The sequence below is a fragment of the Pinus tabuliformis genome, chromosome J (genome assembly GCF_031772625.1).
Source record: "Pinus tabuliformis cultivar Carrire ecotype Pingquan chromosome J, CPIR1, whole genome shotgun sequence".
Classification (NCBI taxonomy): Eukaryota; Viridiplantae; Streptophyta; class Pinopsida; order Pinales; family Pinaceae; genus Pinus; species Pinus tabuliformis.
The window spans coordinates 1157917715-1157934818 of record NC_142295.1 but is presented as its reverse complement, the minus strand read 5'-3'; positions in this window follow the sequence as shown (position 1 = coordinate 1157934818).

The following is a 17104-nucleotide window of genomic DNA, read 5'->3' as shown; positions in this document are numbered from 1 at the left end:
AAAATTAATAGATCATTGGTCTATTTGTTTTAATTAGATCATTACAATTATTTACCATAAATATGGTTTAAGTTATTGTTATACCTCTTATAAATTAGTAATGTGAAGGATGACCCATTGCATTCTTATAACCTTTTTTATTCCATATAAGTTGAAAAACTATATTAAGTTGTATGTAGCACCAACAATAAACATACAATTTGTACTAAAAGAAGCACCAAAAGAAACTAAGGTAGAAACTCTATAAATTAACATATAATAATTAGGTTTGAAATTTAGAAATTGTATTATATTGTATGTGAAAAATAATATATAGTTAGTTTGTTTACTTGCACTAGACCATTTTAATTATATTTTTCAATTGCAATTAAATAAATCTTTATAAGTCTTAAAATCATTGATTTAAATGGTGGTTCAATGCATTCTTATAAGACTTTTATTCCATACAAATTAAATAAAGGTATTAGGTTGTATGTATAAAGTAAACATATTATTTGTTTGTTCATTTTAATGGGGCAATTGTTTTTGTATTTTGTGATACTATGAACTCATTGTAAAATTACCTTAGCATACAAATGGAAATAATTCATAATAAATATTAACATCATTTTTAAAATGATAGGTTTTTATGTCCTTAAGCAATGAAGTGTTGAAGTGAAGATATGTTAATATCATACATGTTGTTACAGTGCAGATGCAAATGGGCATTACTACAAGTCAGAAGATGTTGTTGATATTTGAAATGGAAGGAGTATTCTTCCAATCATACACCAAAGATGAACAAAATTTTCATATCCAAAGAGAACCAGATTGGCAGTTTGGTGATAGGTCCTTTTTTCTAAGGCCTTTTCAGTCAGAAGTATTAAAATATTGCTTAAGAAATTATGATGTCGCAATATGGACATTAAATGTCACTGACAAGTACATCCGAAAAGTACTTGAAAAATCAAATATTGATATAGAGGAATTTAAATTTGCATGGGACAGGTCTCATTGTCATTTGCAAACAAAATTGGAAGCAGGGAGAACAAGACAATTTTATGAGAAAAAGTTGATTGATGTGTGGTCCCAATATGGAGATAGTTATGAAGAATCAAATGTATTGCTAATAGATACAAAAAAGCATACTTCTCAATTCATCGGATATCGATCAAACCACATCTTGATAAAATCATATACAGGAAAAGAGCAAGATATGTGGCTTCTGCAAGTTTTATTCCCCTTTCTTAAGACACTTCATCGTATCAAACAAAAACATGAGTACATTCGAATGTTCAATAGAACATGTACTTCATTGTAGTTGATGGAGAATTTTCCTTTATAAATTTGTTGAAAAGTACATTCCAATTTTTCAATACATTTTGGACATAGTTTTTGTTGAATCAATTTGTATGATTTTATATTTTTTGAAATATATGGGATGCCAATTATATTAATATGTATATTTCTTATTATTAATAATTGTTTTTGCAATGACTTTGTTGTATCAATTTTTTTTCTAAGATGTGTGTGTGTTCTTAAATGAATTGTTTGCCATTCAAATTATCTTACATGAACCATCAATGCATGTTATTGTTAATGACTTATGTTTACTTATATGTATCAATAATCATATATCAATGTGAAATATAAGTTTTTAAATATAACTCCTTGCAAACAAAGGTGTTATTCTTACTAAAGAAATTATAATAATTTACTTGATAAATGTTATGTGCATTATTCACTATTCACAATGCATTATTCACTATTAAGGCTAATGATAAATGTGTCATAGGTAAATGATTTGATCTTTTTGAAGCATAAGATATGTGATTTTTCAATCGATAGTTTTCATAAATGTATATGCTTAAATCAACTAATGGATGTAACTACAATCATATCATATTGAAAATCAACAAGGCACAAAGTCAGTTATTCATTGTTTACATAAAAAATGCACTAATATAAGTGCATAAATGTAACATGTAGTTTTTGAGATAAAAAATATATTTTAAATAATTTTGCATTTCTTAAAAAAACATATACATGATGATAATGATATATAAGTGGATTATCAAGGTTTTATTAGACACTATCACAAATGAATTATGTCATTGAACTTTTTGAACTGTAAGGCATCTAATTTCATTATTTAAAGTCATTTTTTGTAAATTAGTATTTTAAATAAATTGAAATCATATCACTTGAGTTAGAATTATATTATTGACTTGTACTTACTTATGTCCATCAATATGAGTATACTATGATGCAATTTTTCGAAAAATATGTCTTTTAATTTTTTGATAATAAGTATTAAGTGGACTATTTAGGCTTAATGGGTGATGGTTCATAAGTGAATACTACTCGTTAAATTGTAGGGCATTCAATTTTTAACCCATATATTTTATTCATATATTCTTAAATCACCTATTTGTATATGCAATCATCTCATCTCATTTAATTTAATAAAGAATCCATATATTGAATTTTATTTGTCTATCATGGAATTTATTAAGATTGTATTAATCTCATATTATATTGTTTTGAAACAAAACTCCATGAAAAACAAAATTCTCTTTTTAATAAAACATGGAATAATTAATTAACAATGTGTTAAGTGGACCATCTAGACCCATTAAGGAGATGGGTAAAATATGGTTGTATTTAAACTTTTTTGCACCATAAGACATTGATTTTCTAATCCATATTAGCATTTTTTCATTTTCATTTCTTAAATATTTTATTTGTGGTTTAAATAATTTCATAGAATCGAATATGAGTTGAAGAATTCTATTTGGCTATATGCATTGATAGAAGTTCATAAATGTGATGCATTTTCTAAATGTAACTCTTAATGTAAGTATATATATATATATTTTACAAAACAAATTATAATTAATTGATAATGAGTTTTAAGTGGTCTAAGTGTGTAAATGTGACACTTTTAAAAAAAAATAAAACTCCATGTAATATGAAATGTTTTTCCCAACAACACATGGAATAATTAATTGGTAATGAATGTTAAGTAGATTGTTAAAGTTATTTAAAGGTACAAGTCATAAATAAATGTATTTAAACTTTATGCAACATATGGTATTTGATTTTCCCACCTTTATTAACATTTCGTAAATTTCAATTCTTAAATAAATTATTTGTAAATGAAATAATCTCATAGAAACCAACAAGATGAGTATGTATTAAATTATATTTAGTATGTATGTATGTGTAAATGGAATTTATTTTTGAAATAAAGATCTCAATGTAAGTAAAAATATATATATTTTTAGAAAATTAATAATTTAAAATCAATTATTTATGACTTCTAACTGGTTTATTCTATTTTGAATTGACAATTTTTTCTAACTATGCATTATTAAATCAATTATTCCTATATGCAATCATGTCATATAAGTCAATAAGTCAAGAAACCATTAATTGATTTTTATTTAACTATCATGTGGTTTAATATGAATGTATAAATGTGAAATTGCTATTTCTAGAATAAAAAAAACCACGTAAAGAAAATGAATTTTCTAATAAAACATGGATTAATGACTTCACCATGAGCATTAAGTAGACTATTTAAGCTCATTCAAGAGATGAGCCATAAATGGATGCCTTTAAACTTTTTTCACCATATGACATGCTTTTCCCATCAATATTAACATTTTGTAGATTTCAATTCTTAAATAAACTATTTGTACTTAAAATAATCTCATAGAATCCAACAAGACTCAAAAGTTATTTATTGAATTTCATTTAGTTATATGTATTCATATAAGTTTATAATTGTAATTTATTTTTGAAATAAAGCTATTAATGTAAGTAAAGATATATCTTATACAAAACTAATTAGAATTAATTGATAATAAACTTTAAGTGGTTTATTCAGACTACATGAAAAATCAAGTGTCATAGATGAATGCCTTTTAATACATATTTAATATTCAAAATCAATATCTTAATTATAATTTATTTGTATTTACATTACGTATTTAATAATTAAAGAACACGGGGAATTATATAAATTTCAATTAAAATACATGAGTTATGTTTCACACTTATTTCTTCCCCATTAAAAATGGTTATCATTTTCTCTTTTTAGTGAAAGTAATGATCAATCATGGTTTTCCATACAGTTGGTTAACACTAAAATTACATTGAAACTATTACTGGTTTTGACATTGGTGACAAGGAGAGATCAATATCCACACTGCCATCAACTGTGCTAATATTTGAAAACCCTTGCCTCCACTACTTACAAGAAGTCACCACTAAAGTTTCTTGTTTACTTCAATTTTTGACATTGTCCATCATAATGGAATGACTTGAATACCCATTTAAGAACTCTCATTTGATGTACTTGGATTTGAGTGGAGATAGATCAATGGTGCCTAACTTTCTTGAAATACCTAGATCAACAATGTATAACTTTTAAAGTGGATGTCTGCATGCTATGAAGATGAATGATGACCCCCTCATTAGTGGTTCATAAAGGCACATAGGGACCGTAGGAAATTGAGCACAAGAACATTTTACTAAGGTTTTAGTAGACTAGTTTCAAAGAAATGCAAGGGACACTTATCATTGTCATTTATAATAAGATCTTCACATCACCATCTTTCAATCAACAAATCTCCTGTAGGTTGGGGGAAAGGGGGTTAGAGTTGCCATATTAATATGATCTAGCTTAAATCAATTTCTTCAAACAATTTGATTTCACACTCCTTTTGTGTATTGATACTATTGTACATAACAACCACATGTTTGACCTATTCATGATCTCTAATTAGTTTGAAATTACTAAAATTATTTTAAATTGAATCAAGTTAATATGATGATTTACAAACGAATGAATGTTGTTGAAGGCCTTGTAATAAAATACTTGCAAACAAAGGTGATATTCTTACTAAAGAAATTTTAATAATTTACTTGATAAATGTTATGTGCAATATTCACTATTCACAATGCATAATTCACTAGTAAGGCTAATGAGAAATGTGTCATAGGTAAATGATTTGATATTTTTGAAGCATAAGATATGTGATTTCTCAATCGATAGTTTTCATAAATTTATATGCTTGAATCAATTAATGGTTGTAACTGCAATCATATCATATTGAAAATCAACAATGTACAGAGTGAGTTATTCATTGTTTACATATAAAATGCACTAATATGAGTGCATAAATGTGATATGTAATTTTTGAGATAAAAATGTATTCTAAATAATTTTGCATTTCTTAAAAAAACATATATATGATGATAATAATTGATAAGTGGATTTAATCAAGGTTTGATTAGACACAATCATGGATGAATTATGTCATTGAACTTTTTGAATTGTAAGGCATCTAATTTCATTATTTAAAGTCATTTTTTTGTAAATTCGTATTTTAAATACACTGAAATCATCACTTGAGCTAGAAATATATTATTGAATTGTACTTAGTTATGTCCATTAATATGATTATATAAATGTGATTTCTAATATCCATATATTATGATGCATTTTTTTCGAAAATTAAGTCTTTTAATTTCTTGATAATAAGTATTAAGTTGACTATTTAGGCTAATGGGTGATGGCTCATAAGTGAATACTACTCGTTAAGTTGTAGGGTATTCAATTTTTAACACATATTTTTTTTTCATATATTCTTAAATCAACTATTTGTATATGCAATCATCTCATCTCATTTAATTTAATAAGGAATCCATTTATTGATTTTTATTTGTCTATCACGTAATTTATTAAGACTGTATTAATCTCATATTGTATTGTTTTGAAACAAAATTCTATGCAAAACAAAATTCTCTTCTTAATAAAACATGGAATAATTAATTAACAAATTATGTGTTAAGTGGACCATCTAGACTCATTAAAGAGATGGGTAAAAAATGGTTGTATTTAATATTTTTGCACCATAGGACATTGACTTTCCAATCCATATTAGCGTTTTGTCATTTTCAATTCTTAAATAGTTTATTTGTGGTTTAAATAATTTCATTACTAGAATCCAATATGACTTGAAGACAAAATCACTGCTGATACTGGACATGAATGGGAAGTTATTTATTGAATTTCATTTAGTTATTTGTATTCATATAAGTTTATAAATGTAATTTATTTTTGATTTCACACTCCTATTGTGTATTGATACTATTGCACATAACAACCCCATGTTTGAACCATTCATGATTTCTAATTGGTTTGAGATTACTAAGATTATTTTAATGTTGAATCAAGTTAATATGGCAATTTACAAAAGAATGAATGTAGTTGAAGGCCTTGTAATAAAAAACTTCCAAATTTAATGAAATATGTGTTTATGCCTAAAAGAGTGAAATTGAACGTATGGTTGCATAAATGCTTAAGGCTGGTATAATTCAACCTAATCAAAGTTCATTCTCTACTCCAGTAGTATTGGTGCACAAGAAGGATGGATCATGGCACATGTGTCTGGATTATAGGGAGCTCAACAAGCTAATTATTAAAGATAAATTTACCATTCCTTTCATTGACGAATTATTGGATGAATTGAATGGATCAATTTACTTCACCAAGTTGGATCTTCATTCAGGATATCATCAAATCAAAATGAAGACTAAATACATTCCGAAAACAACATTTAGAACTCATGAGGGTCATTATGAATTTTTGGTCATGCCTTTTGACCTTACTAATGCACCTTCTACATTTCAAGGTTTGATAAATTCCATTTTCAAACATTTCCTTAGAAAATTTGTGTTAGTATTTTTCGATGATATACTAATCTACAACAAGTCTTAGAAGGATCATGTTCAACATGTTGACAGGGTGCTCAAACTATTGGAGGAGAAACAATTATATACAAAAAGCTCCAAATGTTTCTTTGGAGTACTAGAGGTGAAATATCTGGGTCATATTGTATCTCATGAAGGTGTTAAGGTAGACCCTAGAAAAATTAAAGGCATTAAGGATTGGAAAATCCCCACATCCATAAAGCACATGCGAGGATTTCTTGAGTTGACAGGGAATTATCGCAATTTTGTTAAGAATTATGGGAGAATAGGATCACCTATAACAACATTATTGAAGAAAGATGCATTTTCATGGGCTCCAGAGGCAACAAAATCCTTTGAACATCTTAAAGAGGCAATGTGCCAAGCATTGGTCTTAGCTATGCCAGACTTCACAAAAACCTTTATGATGGAATGCGATGCCTCAAGAAATGGAATTGGTGCTATTTTAATGCAAGAAGAAAGACCCATTGCTTTCGAAAGTCATCCAATCAAAGGAAAGTATTTACACAAAGTTATTTATGAGAAGGAAATGTTGGGAAGACACTTCAAGGTAAAAACGGATCCTGATAGTCTTAAATACTTTTTAGAACAAAGATTATCCTCAGAAGAGGAACAAAAATGGGTCACAAAGATGTTGGGTTATGACTTTGAAATCATCTACAAAAAAGGGAAGAAAAATGTTGTGGCAAGTGTACTCTCAAGAGAGGATGAAGATGTGGAAGCATTGCTTTGCACAAATTTCTATTATCAAACCAGATTGGAAAGACGAAGCAAGGGATTAATGGAAGAATGACGAAGAAGTGTTGGCACTCATTCAAAAGTTACAACAAGATCCCAGTACATATGATACATTTAGCTGGAAAAATGATTCGTTATAGTACAAAGATCGCTTATACCTATGTAAGAATCCCAACTCAAACAAAAGATTCTTATCGAATTTCACACTTCTCCCTTAGGAGGGCACTCAGGATTTTTAAAAACCTACCACAGGGTTAAGAAGGAAATTTTTTGGGATGACCTTAAATCAGATACTCAAAATTTTGTGGTGGAATGTTTGGGTTTCCAAAAAAATAAAGTTGAAACAGTTAAGACCCCAGGTCTATTACAACCTTTATCCATTCCAAGTCAATGTTGGGAGGAGGTTTCAATGGATTTTATGACAGGTTTACCCAAGTCTGAAGGAAAGAGTGTCATCATGGTGGTAGTTGAAATGCTTACCAAGTATGCACACTTTTGTGCATTATCTCATCCGTTTAAAGCCAATACAGTTTCTACTACATTTATGGAAATAATTCAAAAGCTACATGGAAACCCAAATATTATTCTAAGTGACAAAGTTCCCATTTCACTCAAAATTTTTGGACAGAATTATTTTCTTGTCTCGGTACTTAGTTAGCTCATAGTCCATCTTATCATCCTCAATTTGATGGAAAAACTAGGATAGTAAATAAATGTTTGGAAGGATATATTCGTTGTTTTTTCTTTGATAAACATACATAATGGGTCAAATGGTTGCCTCTAGCCGAATGGTGGTATAACACTTCCTTCCATACTGCAGCAAAAATGACCCCATTTATGAAACTTTATGGATATCATCCACCATCCATCAAATTATATTGAAGAGAAAATTCTAAGGTTCAAGAAGTGGAAGATCACATCGAGCATCAACAACAAGTTCTCCAACTCTTAAAGGATAACCTCGCTTTGGCGTAGAATAGAATGAAACAACAGGCATATCAACATCGCAGCAAAAGAAGTTTTGATGTAGGTGAATGGGTATTCTTACGGCTACAACCATATAAACAAATGTCCCTCAAGAAAGCTAAGAAGGATAATAAATTATCACCAAAGTAATATGGTCCATACAGGGTGTTGCGAAATATTGGTACTATGGAATACAAATTGGAGCTTCATGTAGCTTCTTGAGTGCACCCAGTTTTCCATGTTTCATTTTTAAAGAAGGTTATAGGTGACAAGCTCCCAATTCAAAAAATATTGCCAGAACTTGATGAGGAAGGAAAAATAATATTGGAACCTGAAGCAGTCATAGAAACAAGAACTCGACAGCTACGAAATCGTCCAATTTCGGAGTATCTCATCAAGTGGAAGAACTTACCCACTGAATATTCCACATGGGAGGATTAAGGACAACACTTTTTTGAAGGAGAGGGGCATGTTAGGTCCCTATAATACTAGTGATTCCCCCATTACTATTGTCATTGTAGCCCTTATTGTTATTATTGTGCCCCTATTGTCCCCATATTGTTATTAGTGTACCCCATAAAAGCCCACTATTGGTATTGTTGCACCCTTATATTATTATTGTTATGTCAGCTTTGATTATATTGTGACACCTTAGACTCCTATATATAAAAAGGAGGTTTAGTCATTTGTATCATCCAATAATTTTTCATTTGTGTAATGTAAAGGAGGTTGCCCCTCGAAAGAGGCTGATTTTGAAGTCATTGATCTATCTTTTCTATATTTTGTGAGCTGGTTCATAACAATTGCTATCACTTTTCAAGGCTCAATGAACCATTAAACATAGCTATAGAGTGGTTAGCAAAGTAGAAGGCAGCAACATCTCAAAGAGAAACATCATTAGCAGGAGTAGAGGGTAGCATACTTTCTCTTGACAAAATAATAGAGGAAGGTTGTTGACAGCACAGAGGAAGAGAAAAGATGAAAGTTCAAAGAAGATACACTTGTGTTGAAAGCAGCTTTGGATCTTGAGGCTGAGGCAACAGTGGGATAGGAGGATCACACAAATGCAAAGAGAGAAGTAGGATCTGGAGGAAGTTCAAAATAAGTTGCAAGAGTTGAAGTAACAACTGAGGGAAGAACAAGAGTTGCGCTAAAGAGAGAAGGAACCGTAGAAGGAACAGGAACAACAAGAGGCACAACATGCACATATTGATGAAAATTCTCCCATATAGGATATTGAATCATCCAAGCCTCACCAAACCATGATCTCACCAAAACTAGCACCGAGATCACCAAACCAAACTGAGCCTGGAATGCCTCCAGACTCCATCACTATCCTTGAGGAATTTTCCATCTCCTTTTCTCTCAGTCATTACCACAATCCACACCAGATCACTACACCCTAAACCGAGACTCCACCCTCAGGCTTTCCCATTTATCTCGCCAAAATTGATCAACGGATTCATAGGCCTTTGAAAATCTTGGTGAGACCACCTCCGCCCTCAATTCCAAAACCATTTGGAAATTCAAAAGCTCAAAATCGAGAAACAATCCCATCACACCATGGCTATCTATAAAATGGAAAGGAAAAGCTAAAAACCATTGTCATAAGCCAAAAAGCCCATGCTACCGACAACCAGAGAACCAAACACCAACATGCAAATTCATGCATGTCAAAACTAGCTAGGAAATCACACATACAATATGTTACTTGGAAGTATTCCTTCTGAAGCTACCTGATCCTACTCTTCCTTGCTTTCTCTTTGGTTTCCTTTCTTTTCATTGTCCTTCCTTTGCTTGCTTTTCCCTTCCTTGCTCCAAAGCTAGAATTCTCCAAGAAGACTCTTACTGTCCAAGAGTGTGAATGAAAAATCTCCAAAGCTAAACTGACAAAAGGTTACACTAACCAAGCCTACCCACTGATCCTCAAAATCCTTTTTATCGATGAGGCCTCTCTTTTTTTCATTTTCGATTATTTTCCTCCAGTTTCCTCCTCACATGGAACCTGTGTCCTTTCACCTTCCTTTTCTCCTAATTTCCATTATTTTCATAAATAAAATGAAAATTAATTCCAGTTTGTATTTCCAAAGCCTTTACCATTGCCTTTGTCAATTTCATTTAACCAAAATGAACACCAACTAGGATGCTTTTCCCAACATTCAATTTGGAATACGTGTCCCATGACCTTGTTCGTATATTTTCATTTATTAACTTTTACATGGAATTTTGACTAGGGTTGTTACAAAAGCTTCCCCCTTGGGGGAACATCATCCTTGTTGTTCATTGACACCTATATCCAGCAAGACCTCTGCATTCGAGCATACTTCCGATAGAACTTTATAACTTAGCCTGTTACAGTATTTACAATGTCCACTACTGAAACATGAAAAACATACCATTTAATGGAGCTTTATAACATATCTCATTACGGTATTTGCAATAACCACATACACATATTCACATTTTCTAAACCAAAAAATAAAATTATATGTTTCATGCATTAGCAATAACAGAATCCAGAGGCTTACACATCCACTCTCAAAAATAATGCCAAGATTCACTTCCTTCCTAGGAAGTCTAGAATCCACTACCAATGTCAAAGATGCACCCAATGCCTAGCACTACAGTCTTGTGCCACTTTTCCTCTTAGCGAATAGTTATTGACTCATTGTTCCAGAGCACACTCCCAATGTGGATCTAATTCCATCTAGAATTTCTAATGACCAAAAAACATCCATCCCCGACCTTCCATTATCTTCTACATAGTCCCTTGGGAAATCCAGTACCCCTCTTCCATGTAGTCACTCACCTTCCAAGTTCCTGGACATCCCTTATGCTGGGTGATCAATCCTTTGGCAAGACTTCCTCTCATTAGAAGGTAAACAGCCAAGGCATATACCCACCTCTAAACTATCATACCATTCATATCATGCCCATGGAAATCAATGGACACTATTGGGTACCAGTGTCCCACAACGACCCTGCTCCTAAAGTGCTTTACGAACATACTGCTTCTTATTTCAATTCCCATCCTTGATGCTGCTAATTCTTGCAGTCGGTTTCAATCATCCAACCCAGGAATTTCCCGTGCTTTCTTGTACCAAGCACATAATTGCCATTAGTTTTAAAATAAATTGAAATAAATTCACATCATACCTCAATGGTAGCTCGTTAATAAGGTACACTTGCAATCCTGTTTACTTCCTCTAACAAGAAGTCAAACTAGCATCTTTGATCAAATCATTATGTATAAACATATGTTGAAAATAGCAACAAGAAATGTAAAAATAACATCAAGAAAAATCCTAATTCAATTTTGTCCTTGAATTAAATTAGCAATTAAAGTGTAATTCTAATTCTCATAGCATCTTATAACAGATAACTAAGTTAAGTTGACTTATTTGGCTTAGTAAATTCAAGTTGGGAGTCTATCTAAATTCTTGTATAGTTATCCCTAAATGTTAAGGCTGAGGTTGAGTTCTGATTGACTTGTATTTATTTAATTTAGTTTACTTGAGTTAAATTCAGTTAAACTAGTTCTAATGAATGAGTAAGGTAGATTCAAGTCAATTGTTTTAGCATATTACAATCAACAGTTTGAATGTATAAGGGCTTTCAATAAGGAATTTCTATATGGTATCCAGGCTAGATTTGTAGAAATGTGTACATGGTATCAGAGAATAAATCGCGATAGAATAGAAGAATTTTGGGTTGTCCTTGCAGATTCATAGAGCTCTAGTTCAGGGCAGATCCAGAAGACAATATGTGCATACTTCTTAATCGAGCAAGAAGATTTCTAGTGGGAAGTTCAATGAGCCAAAAAGGAGTCATGATCATTGATATTGGTAGATTGAGGAGCAAAAAGATTTCCCACGGGGAGATAGAGACTCAGATGGAGTCTTGTTTCAGAGAGAGAAACCCTATGGAAGCTAGTGCCTCAGGATCTAGGGAGATCAGACTCATTATTGTAGTAGTTGTAGCAGCAGTGAAAAAACAACAATATAGAAATTGCAGAAGCAGTATGAGTAGATTAGATTTAGGTCATGTATGCAAATCCTTGAGGATAAAGGAAGAGACTAGAGATTTGGTGGTTGATAGGGAGGACAAATTACCCCTTAACATGCAGCCTGAGAAGTAGGCTTAACAACTTGTGGAGAAAACAAAATTGGAGAAGCAGAGAGGAGGTCGAGTGGAGACTTCCATTCAAGAAGAGACCTCTAGTAGGGGGAAGTGGGGCGATGTGAAGCAATAGTCCCAAGAGTTATAGAAATCTGTGTAGATTCCATTGAGGTGTTTCTTTTCTCATGGATGATTAAATTGCTACAGGGGCCAACGATATTCAGTGGCAAGAGGATCAATGTGAGTAAGATACCAAGGATTGCAAAGAATTGTTGACAACAGAGCCGAAGGCTCAGTAGTAGAGGCAACAACAACACAATTTTCCCCATAGACAATTATAGACACAACTGCTTCAGTTTATTTTGTTTGCATGATTTTTGGTTGCAGATGTTGCAGTAGAGACAACAGCATTGACAAGAGTTGCGTGTAAGACATTCCAAAGGTACCAGATCAAGATTGACTTGAATTCGTTTCTTGTTGAGAGGGAGTATTGAAAGTAGCAACAAAAAATGTTAAAAATAACATCAAGAAAAATCCTAATTTAATTTTGTCCTTGAATTAAATTGTAATTCTAATTCTTATAGTCGTTTGTAACACTTAACTAAGTTATGTTGACTTAGTTGTCTCAGTAAATTCTAGTTGGGAGTCTATCTAGAGTCATGTAGAGTGATCCCTACATTTTAGGAGCCTAGGTTGAGTTTTGATTGAACTATATTATTTAATTCAGCTTAATTGAGTTAAATTTAGTTAAACTAGTTCTAACTAACGAGTAAAGTAGATTCAAGTCAATTGTATTAGCATAAATCAAAATCATGAATTTCATGTAATCATCATAAACAAAAATCATAGATCACATATAACCATCATAAATTAGAATCATAGGTCATATGTATAATAGAATTGAAATAAAATACTAATACTTATCCTTCATCAATGCTTACTTCTGCCTTTGTTCTTTCTGTACACACACTGGATCAATTGCCATGTTGACAAGAATGCAATTCCTTTGCTTCTCTTCAATCACGTATGTATACACAATGCAAATCACAACACATATATCCACGTACAACATACAAAATCACACAATGCATACACCTACACCTGATATACATCATGACATATACACCTACACCTAATATACATCACGACACGTACACCTACCCCTAGTTTACAACACAACACAATACATACTCCAACATTTGGTGTACAACACAATAAACATACATACACATAGTATGAAACAACAAGTACACGTTTCATAATGCCACGACTACACAATTCAAATACGTAGTACCACATGTACACAACACAACATGTATGACATTCACATAATACCACATGTACAACATGTACACAATTCACCAATACACAACACTTCCTGTACAATGTGTGCACAATATATCATCTACATGATACCACCTGCACAACGTGTACACAACACCATATGTACATAGTAGCACCTGTATAATGTGTACACAATGTCACATGTGCACAACACCACATGCACGACATGCACATGACACCACATGTAAACAAAGCCACACACACGACATGTACATAGCACCACTTGCACACAACACCACATGTTCAACATGTACACAACACCACATGAACACAACATCACATGTAAAATCATGGACACAACACCATATGTACATAGCGCCACATGTACAAGATGCACACAACACCGTATGTACATAGAACTGCATATACAACATGTACATAGCACCATATGCACACAACACCACATATCAATCATATGCATAGTACAATAGGCACACAACACTGCATATCCAACATTTACATAGCACCATCTATACCCAACACTGTAGATGCAATATGCACACAACACCATATACACAATAGGCACTCAACACCATAGGTACAATAATTGAATATACAATAGGCACAACATATACACAACAGTAGCATTGAAGATCTAAAACCACATTGTCTCTACCAACCAACCTTTCTTCTAGTGTCTCTTCACCATCCATGCTTATCCTAGCATGGAAAAAAGCACATTGTTTTCATTCCGCTAATGTATCCTTCAATGTTACCTGTCATAACATAAACATAGGCATAGTACCAGCATACAATATCAATTCATATCCACGTGATACTGACCTCATATATTTTTCATCACTATTCTTCCCACTTTATTCCTCATAAACCAAGAACCTCTTCATGTAATTCACCTGCATAAGCAATCATTCCTCCACAAGAATGATCCCTAGTGACCCTGTCAGACAACGACCAAGTCAATGTGCATTGGAAGGCCACCTGAAAATCTGAGTTCAACCATAATCCATGTCACCTTCTTATCTCGAGCACCCATACATCAAGGGTCAACATATATGAATTTCCCAATAGAGTTCCCAATGTCCATCAAGGCCTGTCTCGTCCAGAACTTGATAAGCAGCCCAAGAAGTTTACCTAAATGATTTTTTTCTTTGCCGTGTCTCTGAGGGGATTGAATCCAATATACCATGGACGGAGTAAGAGAAATTCGTCCCCGAACCTAGGGAGTTTTGAGAATCTTCTCCAAGTCCTCTTGGTGCAGAAAATGGAAGCTATGCTAGGAATTCATGAGGCAACTAATGGTGGGAGTGTATCCAAGTTGAATTTTCCACTGAGAAGAAATCCAACCCCACATCTCCTTTTCTTGTATGTTCGAGAAAATCCAACGCCCCACGAGCGTGAATTTATGTTGACTAGTTACATGATCAAGTAATACATCATAGCTGAAACTCAATAGTTTCGTCTATGATGCAGTCCCAGTAGTTTTGTCCCCGTGGTTATTTTTTTCATGCAAGTGTGTGGTAGAGGTCTGTCGGAGGTAATTCAGATTTGCACAACCAACATGTGGTAGATGGTCATGAGATGTAAGTTCATGCAAAGGAGTTGGAGGGGCCAAGTGGCTCGCCAGCTGTCCGACTTTGGAGTGTTCAATTTCTGCTTCAAATGTAGCCTGAATGAAAGCCTCATGATCTAATGTATCTGATATGAGCAAGTCTGTATAAATCATTGCCCGTATGGCTCGATAATGTGTGCATATTCTATTTATGTATTCAAAAGTGCACTGTAAAGAATGAGAAATCACAATCTTACTAAAACTTGTATTTTGGGATTTTGACCATAGGGTCTGAATAAATTTAACTATGAATGGAAAAACGCTTTGGGGAGATGTTATAACTAAAATGATGTAAAATCCTAATTTTTGCAGAAAAAAACCATTTAACTCATAATATGATGTTATCAAGATTATACTAACTTCTTTTAGCTTTAAATATAATTTACTTTCTTTTCATGTTTAAGTTTTTTATAAAATTCAAACATTAATATTAATAAAATGTGAACTAATATAGCTATATAAATTAATTTATGATAAGCATGGAGACACTTATTTCATAATACATCTCACATTGTTAAAATTTGAAAAATAATAAAAATTAAGTAAAAGATGTCTATTTAAATTAGTATTGTTATTAATATTTAAAAGAAAATTGTTAAACATATTTGCATTTAAAAAACATGTAATGATGAGATTTACCCCCTTTTTACTATGGATATTTTTAGACTATGTTACAATACCATGACTTATCACATACTACATGCCCAAAACAACTATAAGTTGTTTCATATGACACTTGTTCCTATGACATTTCTTTAATTCATCAATTTAATTAAGAAGACAAAAAAAGCATAACTACTTTGGAGATATATCTCAACTTTAAGTTTGTATATAAATCTACTGAAAATATATTGAAAAAATTAAATCCCTATCATCTGCCTAATAATTATTGATAATTGAATTAAAGTTATAAAAATCATATTACAAAATAAACATATCTATTAAAAATATTCTAAAATATTATATAAGAATGATATACTTATCATCCATTAGTAATTAAATTAAAATTCTATAATCATTATTTCAAAATAAATATCAACATTATGTTAAATTCTTATTTTAATAAAAAACACCTTATTCTTAGGTTTAACCTTTCCCATAAAATAGTAATGAAAACTAAACCACACACAACACCAAGGCTTATATCTAATGTGAAACAAATTTCAGCCGCCTTCCCATAACATGGTCGAATGTGAGTGAGTGTGAAGCAAAGATCACTTGCGAGGTAGTCACTGTCGCCGCTGTCTCCTCACGGAACCTCCCAATAACATTGAATGCCGTACAAAACATATGCTTACACTATCCTCGAATTCAAACTCTAACTTATCGTTTTCAAGATTGCGACCTTCGGGCACATGGTTTTACAGGTTAGAAGTGACAATTGAACCTCTTCGGCCGCCTAAATTATCATCGGGAAAGTAACGTTTTGATAAATATCGATTTTATCGTTTTTGGAAGGAGAGCTCGAAATTGGGTGTTTTTACGATTCAAAACTCAACTCCTTAGGTTACCTAACTTATTCATTTTTGACCGTGTAAATTTTCTAAAATTTTAAATTTAACTTGATCGAGACTATTTCAACCTTTTTGGTTCGTTAAGTTATTT